The sequence below is a fragment of the Leptonychotes weddellii genome, chromosome 2 (assembly GCF_054177405.1).
Source record: "Leptonychotes weddellii isolate Sample4059 chromosome 2, ASM5417740v2, whole genome shotgun sequence".
Taxonomy (NCBI): Eukaryota; Metazoa; Chordata; class Mammalia; order Carnivora; family Phocidae; genus Leptonychotes; species Leptonychotes weddellii.
In genome coordinates this window covers 159,096,269-159,111,756 of record NC_138370.1, presented here as the reverse complement: position 1 = coordinate 159,111,756, position 15,488 = coordinate 159,096,269, and the positions used below count along the sequence as shown (strand labels likewise).

The 15,488-nt window shown below is 44.7% G+C and overlaps 1 long non-coding RNA gene across 1 annotated transcript; it reads right to left on the bottom strand.

Moving 5' to 3' along the window:
* Positions 1 to 12,870: 12,870 nt before the first annotated feature.
* On the bottom strand, positions 12,871 to 13,895 carry LOC115943099 (uncharacterized). The gene is made up of 2 exons (XR_004077701.2): positions 13,767 to 13,895; positions 12,871 to 13,205 (listed from the first exon to the last, which is right to left on the bottom strand). It is a non-coding gene; the product is annotated as an uncharacterized LOC115943099 (long non-coding RNA).
* Between the last annotated feature and the right edge of the window lie 1,593 nt (positions 13,896 to 15,488).

Below are 15,488 nucleotides of genomic sequence, written 5' to 3'. Positions count from 1 at the left end.
TCTGTAGGAGCTTTTAAAAATATCACCTTGCATGCCATTGAAGAGTATTTTGGATTTGTATTCCCGTTATCAGAGATCCCATTGTAATATAAAGGGGCAGGAAAGATGGGGAAAAAAAGAATTACGGTTGCCTACAAAACTGAACACTACATTTCCTGTGATTAAAGTCTCAAGGCTGAAGTTCCACGCTCACTGCAGACTTTTTTGACAGAAGTGTGTACCTGTCAGAAGGTTTTAAAAGAGTGTGAACTAGGTTCTCTTGGGTTCCCGGAGACTCTGACTCAGGACTCCAGCAAGGGGCCATTTTCGTGTGTTGACCTTTCGTGAATAGCTTTCCCTGACCCGGGTCACCTGAAGACATGGCCTCCGGGCTCCTGGTCATCTGGGAATGTGGCTATTCTCAGCTGCCCATAATAGCAGAGTGACCATTCAATCATTAGCCAGTTGTCAGTAAGTATCCAGTCTGCCCAAAGTGCTATGGGAGACTTTATGAGGGACACCTGATCCCTGGCCTTAGCATTTCCAATCTAGTTAATAAGGTAACGTCTACACGAGGAGAGAAGAAGTACCACACCGGGCTGCCACAGGAGGGGTTCAGATCCTGAGTGCCACAGGACTTAAGAGGGAGAGAGCTGCCTTGCTCCATGAAGGTATTTGAGGGAGGAACAAAAGAATGGGTCAGTTGAACGGATGGGTGGGGAAGTGGGCCTGGACAGATGAACACGTGCATGGGTACAGAGGCGTGACGCCATAACCCAGTGGTTTTGAAGCCAGTTGGCCAAGAGCTGCTGTTCTGTCATTTACTAGCTGAACGACCTCAGGAGATGTGATTAACCCCGTCAAACCCAGTTCCCTCACTCATAAAATAGAGATAAGGCTTGCCTTGCAAGCTTATTGAGGGAATCGAATGTGATAAGGTTTGTGAAGCAACTGGCATATGGCGGGCGCTCAGTGAAGAGCCACCATGTTTATTTCTAGCGGTCATGGTCTAGAAAAGTTTTCAGGTGGACACGGAATTCGAAGCGGGCCTGAGACAAGACAGACCGAGGCGGACAGAAAGGGGGAAAGGACAATCTGTTGGTAGAACAGCATATGAGAACGTGAACCTAGAAAAGCTGGGGGCACAGGCAGCGTGGCTCAGGGAAGCTAACTGGAGGCACAGGTTCGCGGGGTTAGAAAGCCCATCTGGGGCCCGAGTCGGGAGGCCATGAAACGCCAAGGGGTTCTGGCTCTTCCCGGGAGGCCCCGTGCGGAATCCTGAAGGTTCAGCAGGAAGCAGAACTGCTCCCTCCGGCCTCCCTTTCTTCCTCTTCCTCAGTCCGACCTTGGCCACATCCGGACTTCCTTTGAACTGGGAGGCTCTCATTTTTTACAGTATTTATAGTTCCCTTTACTCTGACAAGTAGCCCCTGGACTTCCTGCGCCCAGGACAGCCGCGGGGCAGTGGCAGCCAGCACCCCCTCTCTCCCCAGGGGCCGCTGTGCCCCGAAACCCGCCCTTGACCGTTAAGAAGCAAATGATTTTTAAAGATTAGCTGGCACAAAGGGAAACAAGGCCCGCAAAGCTCCCCTGGCGGATAAATGCTGCCGGTGAATGCGCCCTCCCGGGGCCCCGTGCGGAAGGCCCTCGCCCGCCCGCAGATGCGGGGGCGCGGTTGCAGCGCTTCGCGCCACCGAGCCGACCACGCGGAGGCTGACGCACAACCCACAAGGTGCCTGCAAGGTTTCCTTCCACAGGAGGCAGCAGAGGCGAGGGGAGAGGTTCTCGGCTCACGGCTTTCAGGAAGCACGAGCGCCGGAGCTCAAGATGGCCCGGAGTCCCGCGCATCTTAACGGGGTCCTTCCGGGACCCCCCTCCGGGAGTCTGCAGAGTCTGCGAAATTCCGGGGGCATGTGCGTTTTGTGAGGAGAGGACCCGTCGTTTTAATCCGCTCCTTTGGGTTCCAAGCCCTCCCGCGCGTCTTGATCACGTGTACCCTCCCTCTGGCTCTGCGCGTCCTTCGGACGGTGGGGAGCGGAGAAGAGGATGGAAGCAGGCTCAGGGCCCTTCCGCTGCCCCGGCCCCACGACAGAGCCTACGCTAAGGGGGCGTTCTGTGTTACTGTGCACAGAAACGCGCCGTGTCAGGAGGCACTACGGGGAAGGTCTCGCCGCCCGCGGCGCCTCGGCTCTTTCCGCCGCGCCCCTCCCCCACGGGGCTGACTTCCTGTGCGGAGGCCGCGCCCTCTCCAGGAGCGCCGTGTGCGGCTGCGCCGCGCTGGCTGGTGGGCGAGCGCCGTGCGGGGGTTCTGGCCCGCTTGGCTCTGCGCCCGGGCACGACAGCCGCCGGAGAGAGAGCAGGAAAGTGGGGGCACTCTGCGGTTGCTTTGGTTGCTGTTGTTCGTCCTCGTTTCTTTGAATGACCAGGCGTCTCTTTGAGCCGACCTCTGGCACGTCGTGGTAGCTGCAGCGCTAAAGAGCCGCACTCGAGGCCGACGACTGCGGCTTGAGTCCTGGCCCCAGCACTTGTTACTGATGCGACTTCGGGCAAGTTTCTTAACATTCTAGACCGTGGTTTTCCCAGGTGTAGAATAGCATCCTGGTGCCCCCCTGGGCTGGTGGGCCAACTCTGCACACACAGCCAGGCCGTTGTGCCCAGCCCAGCCCGCCTTTCCCCTGGGTGCGCTGTGCGAGTGAATTCTCTGTTAAATGGAATGTCAGGGGAAGTGAGGTGCACTGATTCCAGGCCTGGCTCATAGAAACTTCTGCGGTAATCCTCCACATTCTGTCTTATCCCACTGGCTGGCTGAGGGGGCCTGCGGGCCCCGGAAGCCCTGTGGGATGATGGAGCCATCAAATGGAAGGAGCCTGGGTCCCTGAATCACCGAGTGCCAGGCCACCTGCCAAATACCAGCCCTGAACTATTACTTGAGAGAAAACAGCTCGTATTCGTTAAGATTCTAAGATACTGAGAATCTACGGTGAGTTTCTATAGCAGTAGGTCTACTTCATGAAGTCATTGCAAGAATTAAATGAATTAACATAGGCAAAGTCCCTAACACAGTGCCTGGAACATATATAAATGAGCTATAAACGTAGGTGCCATTATGATGGTATTTGGATGGATGGATAGATAGAAAATGACCTAGAAAGGGGGAGAGACAGAATTATCTTTAAGGGTTGCAAAGATACGTGGTCAGAGTCTTTCTTCCCCCAGTTTTATTGAGATACAGCACTGAATAAAGGTGTGCAGCATAACGGTTCGACTTGCATATATTATGAAATGATCACCACAGTAAGTTTAGTTAATATTCATCATTTCATATAGATACCCAAGAAAGGGGGGAAAATATCTTTTTTTGAGATCATACAGTGTTTTTCTTTCTCTGTCTGATTTCTTCCACTAAGTCCAGAGTCTTAGCTCTTAGATTATTGTCAAGATAATATTAAAAATATATTTTTACTATACGGCTGTAGAGTTTGCATTTGGGGGGCAAGAAAGGCACTGTAGAAAAATAAATTGAGGCATTTATTAGTACATTTATATGTTTCTTGAAGAAAAATAAAAGACAACTGCTTTTCTCAGAGATACTGTCTGGATGAAATAGACGGTTTTTTAAACCAAATAATGGTATTTATGCAAAAATAGTATCTTCTCTTTCCCAGTCATATAATCGTTGAGATAATTTGCTTCTATGAGGGAGGGAGGGAAGAAGGAAGGAAGGGAGGGAGGGAACGAAGGGAGGGAAGGGAGGAAGAAGGGAAGGGGGAAGGAAGGAAGAAAGGAAGGAAATAACTGAGCCCGCCTCAGCAGTAACCACCTCTGAAATGTTGATATATCTCTTGCAGTGCTGCCTTTCTGTCCCCGTCACAAAGGCTTAACCCCCAACATCGGCATTAGTTCTTTTTCATTTTTATTATTACAACAACCTCCTACTAGCCAGCCTGCTCCCTGTTTGCTCCCCATGCCTCACTGCTCACTCCCAAATCCATCTAGCACAGTGTTCTCAGAATAATTGCCTCAAAATCCTTCTTTGTCACCCTCTCTCTCCTGCTCCAAACCCTGCAAGGCCCTTGGTTGTTTCTTGCAGAGAATCTCAGATATGTTAGAGAAGAGCTATAATGGTAGGGAACAAATTGGTGTCATGTATTCTTTAATCATTGATTGAATTCATTCAAATAACATTTCTTTAAAGATTTTATTTGAGAGAGAATGTACGTGAGTGGGGGGAGGGGCAGAGGGAGAGGGAGAAAGAGAATTTCAAATACTCCATACTAAGCATGGAGCCTGATGTGGGGCTGAAGCTCATGACCCTGAGATCATGACCAGGGCCAAAATCAAGAGTCGGATGCTTAACCAAATGAGCCACCCAGGCACCCCTCAAATAAAGTTTTTGATCACCTGCTATCAACCAGGAGATACAACAGTTAACAAACAAAACAGGCAAAAAAAAATCTCTGCCCTCATGGAGCTTACTCTAGCATGTAGGAAGATAGAGAGTAAATGAATAAATACGTTAAATCACAGCGCATTAAATGGTGATAAACAGGAAAAAATTAATTACAGAGGAATAATAGTACCTATCAGGAGTGGGGTGGGAGGATGCCATTTTAAATAAAGTGATCAGGGAAGGACTCATGAAAAGTGATATTCAAGCCAAGACCTAGAAGATGAGGGAGCAAGGTATGTGCAGAGCTGAAAAAGAGCATTCCAGAGGAAGAATTTTGGACCAAGAGCAGGCTTGGTACGTTTGAGGGGCAGCACAGAGTCCAGTGTGGCTGGCATGCAGTGAGTAAGAAGAGTCCAGATTGAGTGAAGGCCAGAGGACAATCAGATGGAGTTTGGCTTTTACCCTGAGTGAACTGGGAAGCCATTGGAGGATTCCAAGCAAAGACATGTATTGAAATGATTGCTCTGGTGGCTGGGTGGCAAATGGCCTAGAGTGGGCACAGACAGAAGCCAGGAGACCAGCGAGGAGCCCAAGATAGTAATATGAGCAAGAGATGATGGATGATGGAAACTTAGACTGGGGTGGTACCAGTGGAAACTCTGGATATAGTTTGAACATAGATCCAAGATGGTTTTCTGATTGATTGGATGTAGAGTATTAGTGTGAAAGAATAAAAGAAGAATCTATAGTTTGAAGCCTAAAAATATAAAAGATGAGAGAGAAACTGGTTTATTGTGGGAAGATGAGGAATTTCCTTTCTGGGTGTGTTAAGTCAGATGCCTATTAGACATCCAAGTAGGGATGTCAAGTATGTTGCTGGAATTCAGGGGAAAGGTCCAGGCTGGAGACATAAATTTGGAAGTTGTCAGCATATAGATGGCATTTAAAGCTGTGAGACTGGCTAAGATCACCACTCAGAACATGTGGATAGTGAAGACATCAAAGGGCCAAGACCACAGGGCCCCCATTCCAAGTGGTCTTGGAAATGAGAAGAACCAGCAAAAGAGACTGAAAAGGAGTGTCCACTCTGAGAGACGAGATTAGCAGAAAGTGGGTCCTAGACGCTAAGTGAAGAGTGTTTCTAGGACAGGCTGACAAACTACATCAGATCTGCATTAGTCGTATAAGATGAAGGCAGATCATTGGATTTAGCCATTGGATTTAGCCACATGGAAGCTACTGGAGACTTGGGCAAAGAGCAAAATGGGAGCAGAATACTGATAAGGCCACCCCATCACGAAAAACTAGGAGGAAGAGAAGTAGAGACAATAAGTGTAGATACCTTTTGAATGAGCTTAGCTATAAAGGAAGTAAATAAAAGGGCCATAGCTAGAGGAGAATATGGGGTCATGGGAGGGTTTTCCTTAAGGTGGGAGCAATTACATCATAATTGTATGTCGCCAGAAAATCAAGAGTTTATTGGCTGAAGTAGCCTGCCATAAGCATAAGATTTCTTTGAAATCTTAAAGATTCACATAAATTTCCCCTTTTACTCTGACCCATATCTGTCTTAATGTACAAGTATCTATCCTCCCTTGATATGGTGATTTATATTTATTTTTATTTATATTTATATTTTGTCTTCGTCCCCATTTCTGGCACAGAACTCCTGAAACCCTTGGAATATCCTAAGTGATGAAGAGCAATAAAGGTGGCTTTTGAAAAGTCCCTAGGTAACCAAAGGATGAGGGCAGGTTGTCAGGGAACCCAAGCACGTGTTTAGAAGGTTGGACCTTTCAATCCCACCCCATGCTGTGTCTATCAGGATTCCTCCTATGGTGTGTGACAGAAGCCCGATTCAAACTTACTAAACAAATGTGGAATTTATTCACATAACTAGAATGTTAGAAGGGGACGAATCAGCTCCAGACATAATGATCAAGGGTTCAACTAATGTCATTAAGAATCCATCTCTTTTGCCCTTCAACAGACAAATGGATAAAGAAGATGTGGTCCTGGGATCAAGCCCCTAATGGGGCTCCGCACAGAGTCTGCTTGAGATTCTCTCTCTCCCTCTGCCCCTCCCCCCACTCGTGCGTGCTCCCTAAATAAATCAATAAAATCAATCTTAAAAAAAATTAAAAATAAAAACAAAAAAAAGATAAAACCACATATACAGAAGAGATCAAAAGTCATAAATGGATGTGCAATTGAAAATATGAGAAATGTTTGATTTTTTAAACAAAATACATCATATCAAAATTAATCATAAGAAAACTAAAAAAGTTTTTAGGTTTTAAAAATAGATAATTAATGTTAGCTAATGCCACAGTGGTAATGTATCAAATCAGCATGTTATACACCTTAAACTTCTATGATGTTATTTGTTGAATTATATCTCAATAAAAATAAAAAATTTTTAAAGGGATAATTAAATGTTACTTAAGTAATTCTAGACCATAGAAAAATGTAGAAAGTTCTATAATTCAGTGTTAAAAGAGATGATCAACCAATCAATTAAGCATGCAAAAATTTTTTAAATTAGCCAATAGAATCCAGCAATGAATCAATATCTTCACGATCGAGTGGCATTTATTCTAATAATTCAGTAGTTTACTATAAGAAAATCTGTCACGTAATTCATTGCTACAACATTTTCCCAATTATCTATTAATACTTAACAAATGACCCCAAAACCCAGTGTCTTAAATAAATAACAATGTATTATTTCTTGTGATTCTGTGGTTTGGCTGGTTTCAGCTGGGAAGTTCTGCTCCACACAGTGTAACTGAGTGACTCGTGACTATCTTCAGCTGGGAGTTCAGTTAGGGCTGGAGCATCCAAGATGGCTTCTCATCATTTAGTAATTTAGCCCAAGCTTCATTACTGTATAATGTCTGGCTTCTGGGGAAGGAGGTGTTCTAAGAGGACCAACTCCCTTATACAAGGACTTTTCAAGCTCTGATTGCATCATGCGTGCTAATGTTCAACTGGCTGAAATCACGTGAAAAGCTACAGAAGTGGGAATACTGGGGAGTGTATTTCATTGGTGTCACCCATGCAACAGTCCACCACAATATTAAAAGAGAAAAACCAAAGGACCCTACCAACAAGTGCCCAAAACACATTTGATAAAATTTAACAGCCATTTCTTTCTCTTTTTTAAAAGATTTTATTTATTTATTTGAGAGAGAGGAGAGCATGAACTGGAGAAGCAGGACCAGGACCCTGGGATCATGACCTGAACCAAAGGCAGATGCTTAACCAACTGAGCCACCCAGGTGCCCCTTAACAGCCATTTCTGATAAAAACTTCAGGCAAAAGAGGTGTGGAAACCAAGAGCAAACACTCATACAGAATCATATGAAATCACCAATGTCCAGCTCTTTTAGACCTATAAAACAACAATTGCATGTGACTTAACCTAATATTAACCTAAATGGCAAATGCTAAAACCATTTCCACTAAAATCAGGAACTGGAACGGAAAGCCATAATCATTACTATTATTTAACGTTGTCTTGGGATTGTAACAAATGCATTGAGACAGGAATATGAAATAACTGATATAAATGTTGAAAGTGTCTAACTGTTGATACGGTTATATACCTAGAAAATCCAAGATAATCTTATAAAATATTACTAGAGTTAATAAAAGAACTGAATGTTCTGTCTTCTAGCAATAAGCACCTGAAAAAAAAAATGGGAAAAACGTTTCATTCACAATAAACTGAAAACTTTTCTAGAAATTAATTTAATAAGTAAGGACACTTAAATGAAACTATAACATCAAAGTATTTAAACCCAAATCTTAACAAATGGAAAAAAAAAACAGTCTTGGTTGAGAAGACAACATAATGTAAAAGTCCATTCTCCCAAAATTAAGATACAAACTTAATGCAATTACAGTTGGAAGGCCAGCAGCGTTGAGAAGGTGAGAATTGGATAAATTTGTATACAAAAGAATAAATGCCTGAGAATAGCTAAGAGAAAATTTTGAATAGGCAAAAATTTAATATAAATTAAAATTAAGGGAAAAGATTATGCAGTGAAAACTTTCCTCCTGTCCTTGTCCCACATCTGCCCAGGTTCATCTAACCCCCCACTATATGTATATCCTTCCAGAATTTAGATAGATAGGTAGGTAGATAGATCGGAAGACATAGAGAATCTTTTTTTCCCATATTTTCTACATAAAGGGTATCAAATTATACACTCTGAATCATGTTTTCTACTTACTAAATCTCCAAGATATTTGTAGTACAAAAAGAGCTTTTTGGTTCTTCATTATTTAGATGCTTCACTTTCCATTGTATAGATACACAATAATTTATTTAACTAGTTTCCTATTATGGAATGTTGAGGTTATTTCTAATGTTTTGTTACTATAAGCACTGTTACAATGTGTGTGTGTGTGTGTGTGTGTGTGTACCCACGTCTTTTCTCCTAAATATATCTGTAGAATAATTTCCCAAAATCACCATTGCCAGAAATATGCATTTGAAATATTGCCAAATTGCCTTACGTACGGGTTATGCCAAGGGGTTATGCTTTTACCAGAAATGAATAAGAATAGGTTTGCCCATAGCCTCACCAACATGGTCTGTTACAAACTTTTGGATTATTGCCATTTTAAAAGGTAAAAATGGTATCTCAGCATAATTTTCATTTGTACTTGTTTTTTCCTTCTTATTAGGAGTGAGATTGAGCCTCTTTTAAGAGTCATTTGTATTTCCTTTTCAAAAACTTTTCATATTCTTTGCTCATATTTCTAATGGGTTGAAGGATAAACAAATGAATCAATGGAACAAAACAGAGAGTCCTAACCATGTATTTATAGTTTCAAGTAGGACAAAAGTGATTCTTCTTGTCTAGAAAAGGCAAATTTATAGACATAGAGAACAGATCTGTGGTTGCCTAGGCTAGATGGTAAACAGATAGAAGAAAACTTTTTGGGGTGATGGAAATGTTCTAAAACTGGATTGTGATGGTTGCAAAACTCTATCGACTTACTCAAATCACTTAATGATGGATGAATTTCAGTGTGTAAATTATACTTCAATAAAACTGGTTTTTCTTTAATTTTTAAATTTTAATTCCAGTATAGTTAACATACAGTGTTATATGAGTTTCAGGTGTACAATGTAGTGATTTGACAATTTTATACATTACTCAGTGTTCATCATGATAATGCATTCTTTAATCCCCATCACCTATTTCAATCAGCCCCGTACCCACCTCCCCTCTGCTAACCATCAGTTTGTTCTCTATGGTTAAGAGTCTGTTTCTTGGTTAGTTTCTCTCTTTTTTTCCTTTGTTCGTTTGTTTTGTTTCTTAAATTCCACATATGAGTGAAATTGGATAGTATGTCTTTCTACGACTTATTTGGCTTAGCATTATACTCTCCAGTTCTATCCATGTTGTTGAAAATCAGTAAAGCTGTTTTTAAAAAGTGATTTTTTTTTCAATCTAGTGGGGAAGGATTGGATATTAAATAAGGATGAGGGGAGCCTGGGTGGCTCAGTCGGTTAAGCGTCCGACTCTTGGTTTCAGCTCAGGTCATGATCTCAGGTTCCTGGGATCAAGCTCCAAGTTGGCTCTGTGCTCAGCACAGAGACTGCTAGAGATTATCTCCCTCTCTCTCTCCCTCTGCCCCTCCCCCTGCACTCTCTCTCTCTCTTTCAAATAAATAAAATCTTTATAAATACATAAATACATACATAAATAAATAAATAAATATGGGAGAATGAGTGACTCCAACCAGAAGAAAATAAAATGAGCCCCTCTCTTACCCCATACACAAAATAAATTCTAGGTGGATTGAAGATCTAAATGTAAAAATTAAAACAACAATAATATTGGAGCAACACATGTAAAATCTAGGGTGGGTGAGAGCTTTTCAATCAATATTGGAAATTCAGAAGTTATAAAGTACATATATACATATTTGATGAGATAAAAATGAGAAGCTCTGGCTTGGAAAAGACACCCTAAACTAAGTCAATAGATAAACGCTAGCCTGGGGAGCAACCCAGAGATCAAAGGGTGAACAGCTATAATATACAAAGAATTCTTACAAAACAAGTAAGTCAGGGATAAACACCCTTAAAACAGACAAGGATGTGAATAGGTAATTCACAGAAAAGCAATTCCAGGTGACCAACACATGTATGGAAAGACGCGCAAACTCAGGTGTTACAGGGAGATAGGAAGTAAAGTCACAACAAGACATCCAGTTTACACTGATCAGATGGAAAAATGGGGGACCAATAATCCCTATTGCTAAAAGGGATGTGGGGACTCTAGTACATTTCTAGTTGGAAATATGTATTAATGCATTTTTTTGGAAAGGAATATGGCAACGTCTTTCATGATTAAAAATACTTAACATGTCTGACCCAGAATTTGCACTCCCAGAAATCTATCCCTTAGGAGTGAAAGCTTTAAGACTTAAGGACATGTTTTCACAGAAATGGACTCCATTGTAAACAGTGATTAAACAAGCAAACAAAAAACTGGACACAAAGTAAATACTCTCCATGGGAGAATGGTTAAAGAAATTGTACTACTGCTACACCATAGAGTTCTATGTGGTCGTTAAGAATAAATTGGAGCTAACCTGAGTGAATTAAGAGGGATTCCATTAGGTGCTGGAGAGAAAAAGCTAGATGCAGAAAAAAATAAAAATAAAACAATGATAAACATATGTATTTATACAGATGTCCTTTGATGTTTATGGATGATTACATGAACAGGGAGGAAAAATAGTGTAAGGCTGACGTCTCCGTCTCCTCCAGCTGCTGTAACAGAATACCACAGACTGGGTAGCTTCATCAACAGACATGTATTTCCCACGGTTCTGGAGGCTGACGTCCCAGCTCAAGGTGTCAATAGATTTCATTCCCCTTAAAGGCCCTTTTCCTGGCTTGCCAATGGCCACCTTTATCCTCATGGGGCCAAGAGAGGAAATTCCAAGGTCTCTTCCTCTTCTTAGAAAGCCACTAATCCCACCATGGGGGTCCACCCTCAGGACCTCCCAGAGGCCCCACCTCCTCATCCTATCACATTTGGAGGTAGGACTTCAACAGGTGAACTTGGGGAAACCCGAATATCCGGTCCCTAACAGATAAATAGTAAGTTGTCTACACAGATTGCCTGGGGCACCAAGGATGCTTTGAGGATGCTACAGAACAACTAAAAAGGAAAAGGGGGGAAAGAGAAGAAAATAAACAAGATTCAGCTATTAAAGTATTTATCTTTTAGTAGCCGATTTCTATATAGCCGATAGCTATTGCCTGGAGATTTCTCTCTGTTTTCAAGTCGGAGACACGCTGGCTCAAAGAGGATTATTCCCTCACCCAGAGCCCCCCAGCAAGGCAATTATTGAGCCAGAAACACCACCCAAGCCTCCTGACTTTCCCGTGGCTTGCACGGGAGGTGAAGTCTATTCCCAGCTAAGTGCAAGCCACGGGCATGGAATAGAGGAGCGAGGGTATATACGGTAAAGGCTTGGCTTCATGCACCGGGGGTTTGGACGTGGCCCTGCCACTAGAGAGTTGCCCAGGGTCACCTGGCTGGGTGGAGGACGGGTGGCTGCTTCCCGGCGCTTCCGGAAGAAGCAGAAGTGAGAGCGGCTGCCCCCACGTGAACTAGCGCCCGGGTCGAGCTCGGTGTCTGCAGCCCGTTTGGGGCCAGCAGTGCCTTTGCGGGGATGAACAGGGAGTGGGAGTGGACGACCAGATGCAGCAGATGAGACAGGAAATCTGTTCCTCGGTGGCTCTTGGCAAGCCGCTGGGGGTCTGGCAGAACCGGGAGGGGTGGGGGGTGGCGAGGGGAGGGGCAGAATGTCTCTTTTTCATTTTTGATTTTGCAGGTCCTTCTGAACGAGAATCGTCACTGCCTGCGTGTCTTTGGGAAGCCGGCGGCTAAATTACAAACAAAGGGAAGAGGGGGCGCAGTTGAAGTAGGGAAAGTGGAATTTTCTGGAATTCAGTGGACTAAAATGATTTCAGATGGAAGTCAGTGAGTGGTCAGCCTTAATTTCTCATTCTGTCGACTTGTCTCTGAGGGCCCGGGGATCTAACGCTGAAAATATAAAAGCAAGCAGCAATTTTTTTTTTTTTCTTTGCGTCATTAAAAAGTTTACAACTTGTGATTCCTGAGGGTAGATCGTGAGCATTTCCCCCGGTATCTGGGAGTCTATCTGGGACGTGACTTCCTCCAGAGCCGGTCCCCTGGGGGGAGTCCGCGCAACTCAGCCAAATTCAAGGGTTGCAACTGAGCCTGGTAGCAAGCTCGCTCCGCTAAAAGGGGCTCTGGCTGCGCCCCAGCGAGGAGGCACGACTGGGGCCGGGTTCTGCTGGAGCAGCTGCGGGGCGGGGTCAGCCCGGGCTTGCAGAGCCTTCTTCCTTTGACCACAGCCATCCGCTCTTTGCCTGCGCCCCACTTCGCCGGCACTCAGCAGGATAAACGGAGCTCTTAAATAAACGGGAAGCAAGCCGACACAGTCCAGAGGGCGAGATTTATTTTTATTTAGAAAGGTTGAAGAGGAAAAATTCAAATCCGATTTAAATATTTACTCAAAGAGGAGATCCACAGACGGCTGCAACATTCTAACCCAGACTCAGGACAAGAAGCTGAACACCGCTTTTCTGAAGTAAGCCACAGGGCCCGGAGAAAGCCCTCGGTTGAAAGAAAGACGCCTGAAGATTTCCGGAGATTCATGAAATGCACTCAAGGTTACAGACGGTGCGGCCCAGCTCCTCGTCCCCGCCGCCCGAACGCATTTGCTGGGACGGGGCACGTGACTGAGATGCTCTCAGCCTTCTCGTTCTCATCTGAGACAGAGGGAAGGGAGAAGGCATCTCATGGCACTCTTACGAGATTTAAAAAAACAAGCACTGAAAAGTGTTGGCACAGAGGAAGTGCTTAATAAAAGCAAGTTTGACTATGGAAGGACAGTAGGCCTCCTAACACTGCTGATTCCTGGATCCTCTTACATCAGGACTCAGTGCGTCTGAGCTAAGGCCCCGGAGTCTGTATTTCTAACATGCCCCCCAGGGTTTTCTACTGGATCACTAGGTTTGGGAACCAGGGTCCCAGGAGCGGAGCCACACAGAAGTGGCCCCAGCAAGATTCTCACCCAGGAGGGCCCCATTCACATTCGGTCCCTTGGCTTCAAAAGCCAACAAATGCCTAACACACATATGAAACTCAGGCTAGTACTCCTGCCCAGCCTCATCCTCCCCATCTCCCCAGGGCATCTTACACCCCCAGATGCTCAGGCTGCAAGCGTGATTTCTCTCTCCCCCCTCCCCAACCTTCACAGCCATCAGCGGTCCTGTCAACAGGACCCAACCCCCCCAAACCCAGCCCTTCCTCCTGACCTCTGCCCTTACCTGAGCCAGCTTCCCCCCAGCTCTGCTGTGGACCATTTTCCAGGAACAGCCCAAGAGACTTACAAAGACTAAGTCAGGCCCCAGGGCCCCTCCGTCTAAGCTCACCTGGCTCCTCCCTGCCTTCCCCGAGCTTCAGCCGCCGCCGCCGCCGCCTCCCTCCCTCTCACACATGCTAAGCTTGGGCCTGACTCACCGCCTTGGCACCGCCTCGTTCCTCTGCCTGGAACATTTGCTCGCCCCATCTGCCTTCCAGCCTTCCCATAGCTCCTACTTTCTCCTCCAACAAGTCTCTGCCTCCATGGCAGCTCCTCAGGGAGGTGTGCCCTGGCTTCCAGAGCCAAGGGAGCCAGCTCTGTGACCTATGGCAGGTCCCTCAGCGTTTCTGGAGCTCAGTTTCCCCATCTCTAAAACGGAGATAATAGTAGTATTCACCTCCTAAGGCTTTCTAGGATGATGATATGAGTTTGAATGCACATTTTTTTTTAATTTTCAAAATTTAAATATTTTCCTGGTTTTATTAAGATATAACTGACACATAGCATTATATTAATTTAAGATGGACACCGCAGTGATTTATATATATATTGCAAAATGACGACCACAATAAGTTTGGTTAACATCCATCCACTCACGTAGCTACAGATTTTTCTCTTACGACAAGAATTTTTAAGATCTATTTAGCAACTTTCAAATACACAATACAGTCTTCTTAACTGTCGTCACCCTGCTGTACACTACATCCCTAGGTCTTACTTATCTGACAACTGGAAGTGTACACCTTTTGACCCCCTTCCCCTATTTCCTCCACCCCCAACCCCCTGCCTCTGAAAACCACGAATTTGTTCTCCGTATTTCTGAATTTTTTTTTTTTTGATTCCACATATAAGTGAGGTCATACAGTGTCTGTCCTTCCCTGTCTGACTTCCTTCACTTAGCATCATGTCCTCAAGTTCCATCCACGTTGTCACGAACGGCAGGATTTCCTTCTTTTTTACGGCTGAATAATGTTTCCTGGCATGTAAAGCCCACATTTTCTTGAGCCGTTCATTCACTGATAGAAAACGTACATTGTTTAAAATGGTGCCAGGCCCTTAGTAAGTGCTCAGTAAATGTGAAGCATTAGCTTGTGTTCAGGTCAGAGTGTTACAATAATTTGCTTATGTGCTTACTTCTTCTGTGGACTGTGACATCCCGGGGGGACTTACTCATCCTTATATCCAGGCCAACTGGCAGGGCATCTGGCCTAAAGAAGACACCTAAACTGGGTTGAACAGTGTCCCCCCGCCCCCAAATTCATAGGCACACAGAACCTCAGGATGGTATCTTATCTGGAACTGGAGTCTTTGCAGATGCAACGAGCGAAGGCGAGATCATACTGGATAAGGACAGGCCCTAAATCCCATGACTGGTGTCCTTGTAAGGAGGCCATGTGAAGAGACAGACAGGACACAGAGGGAAGGAGGCTATGGGGTGACGGAGGCAGCGATGGTCCCGAGGGTTGTCCCCTAGAGCTTCCGGAGAAAGCGTTTCCCTGCAGACACCTCGACTTGGGACTTCCAGAACTGTGAGAGAATAAATTCCTGTTGTTCGAGCCACCCAGTTTGTACTTTGGTAGGACAGCCCTGGGAAATAACTCAACACCCAGTGAGCGGTGGGAGGGTGAGTGAGTGAATAATTCAGACACCTCCTTCCCCCACACTCTGACTCCCACGAGAAGGCAAA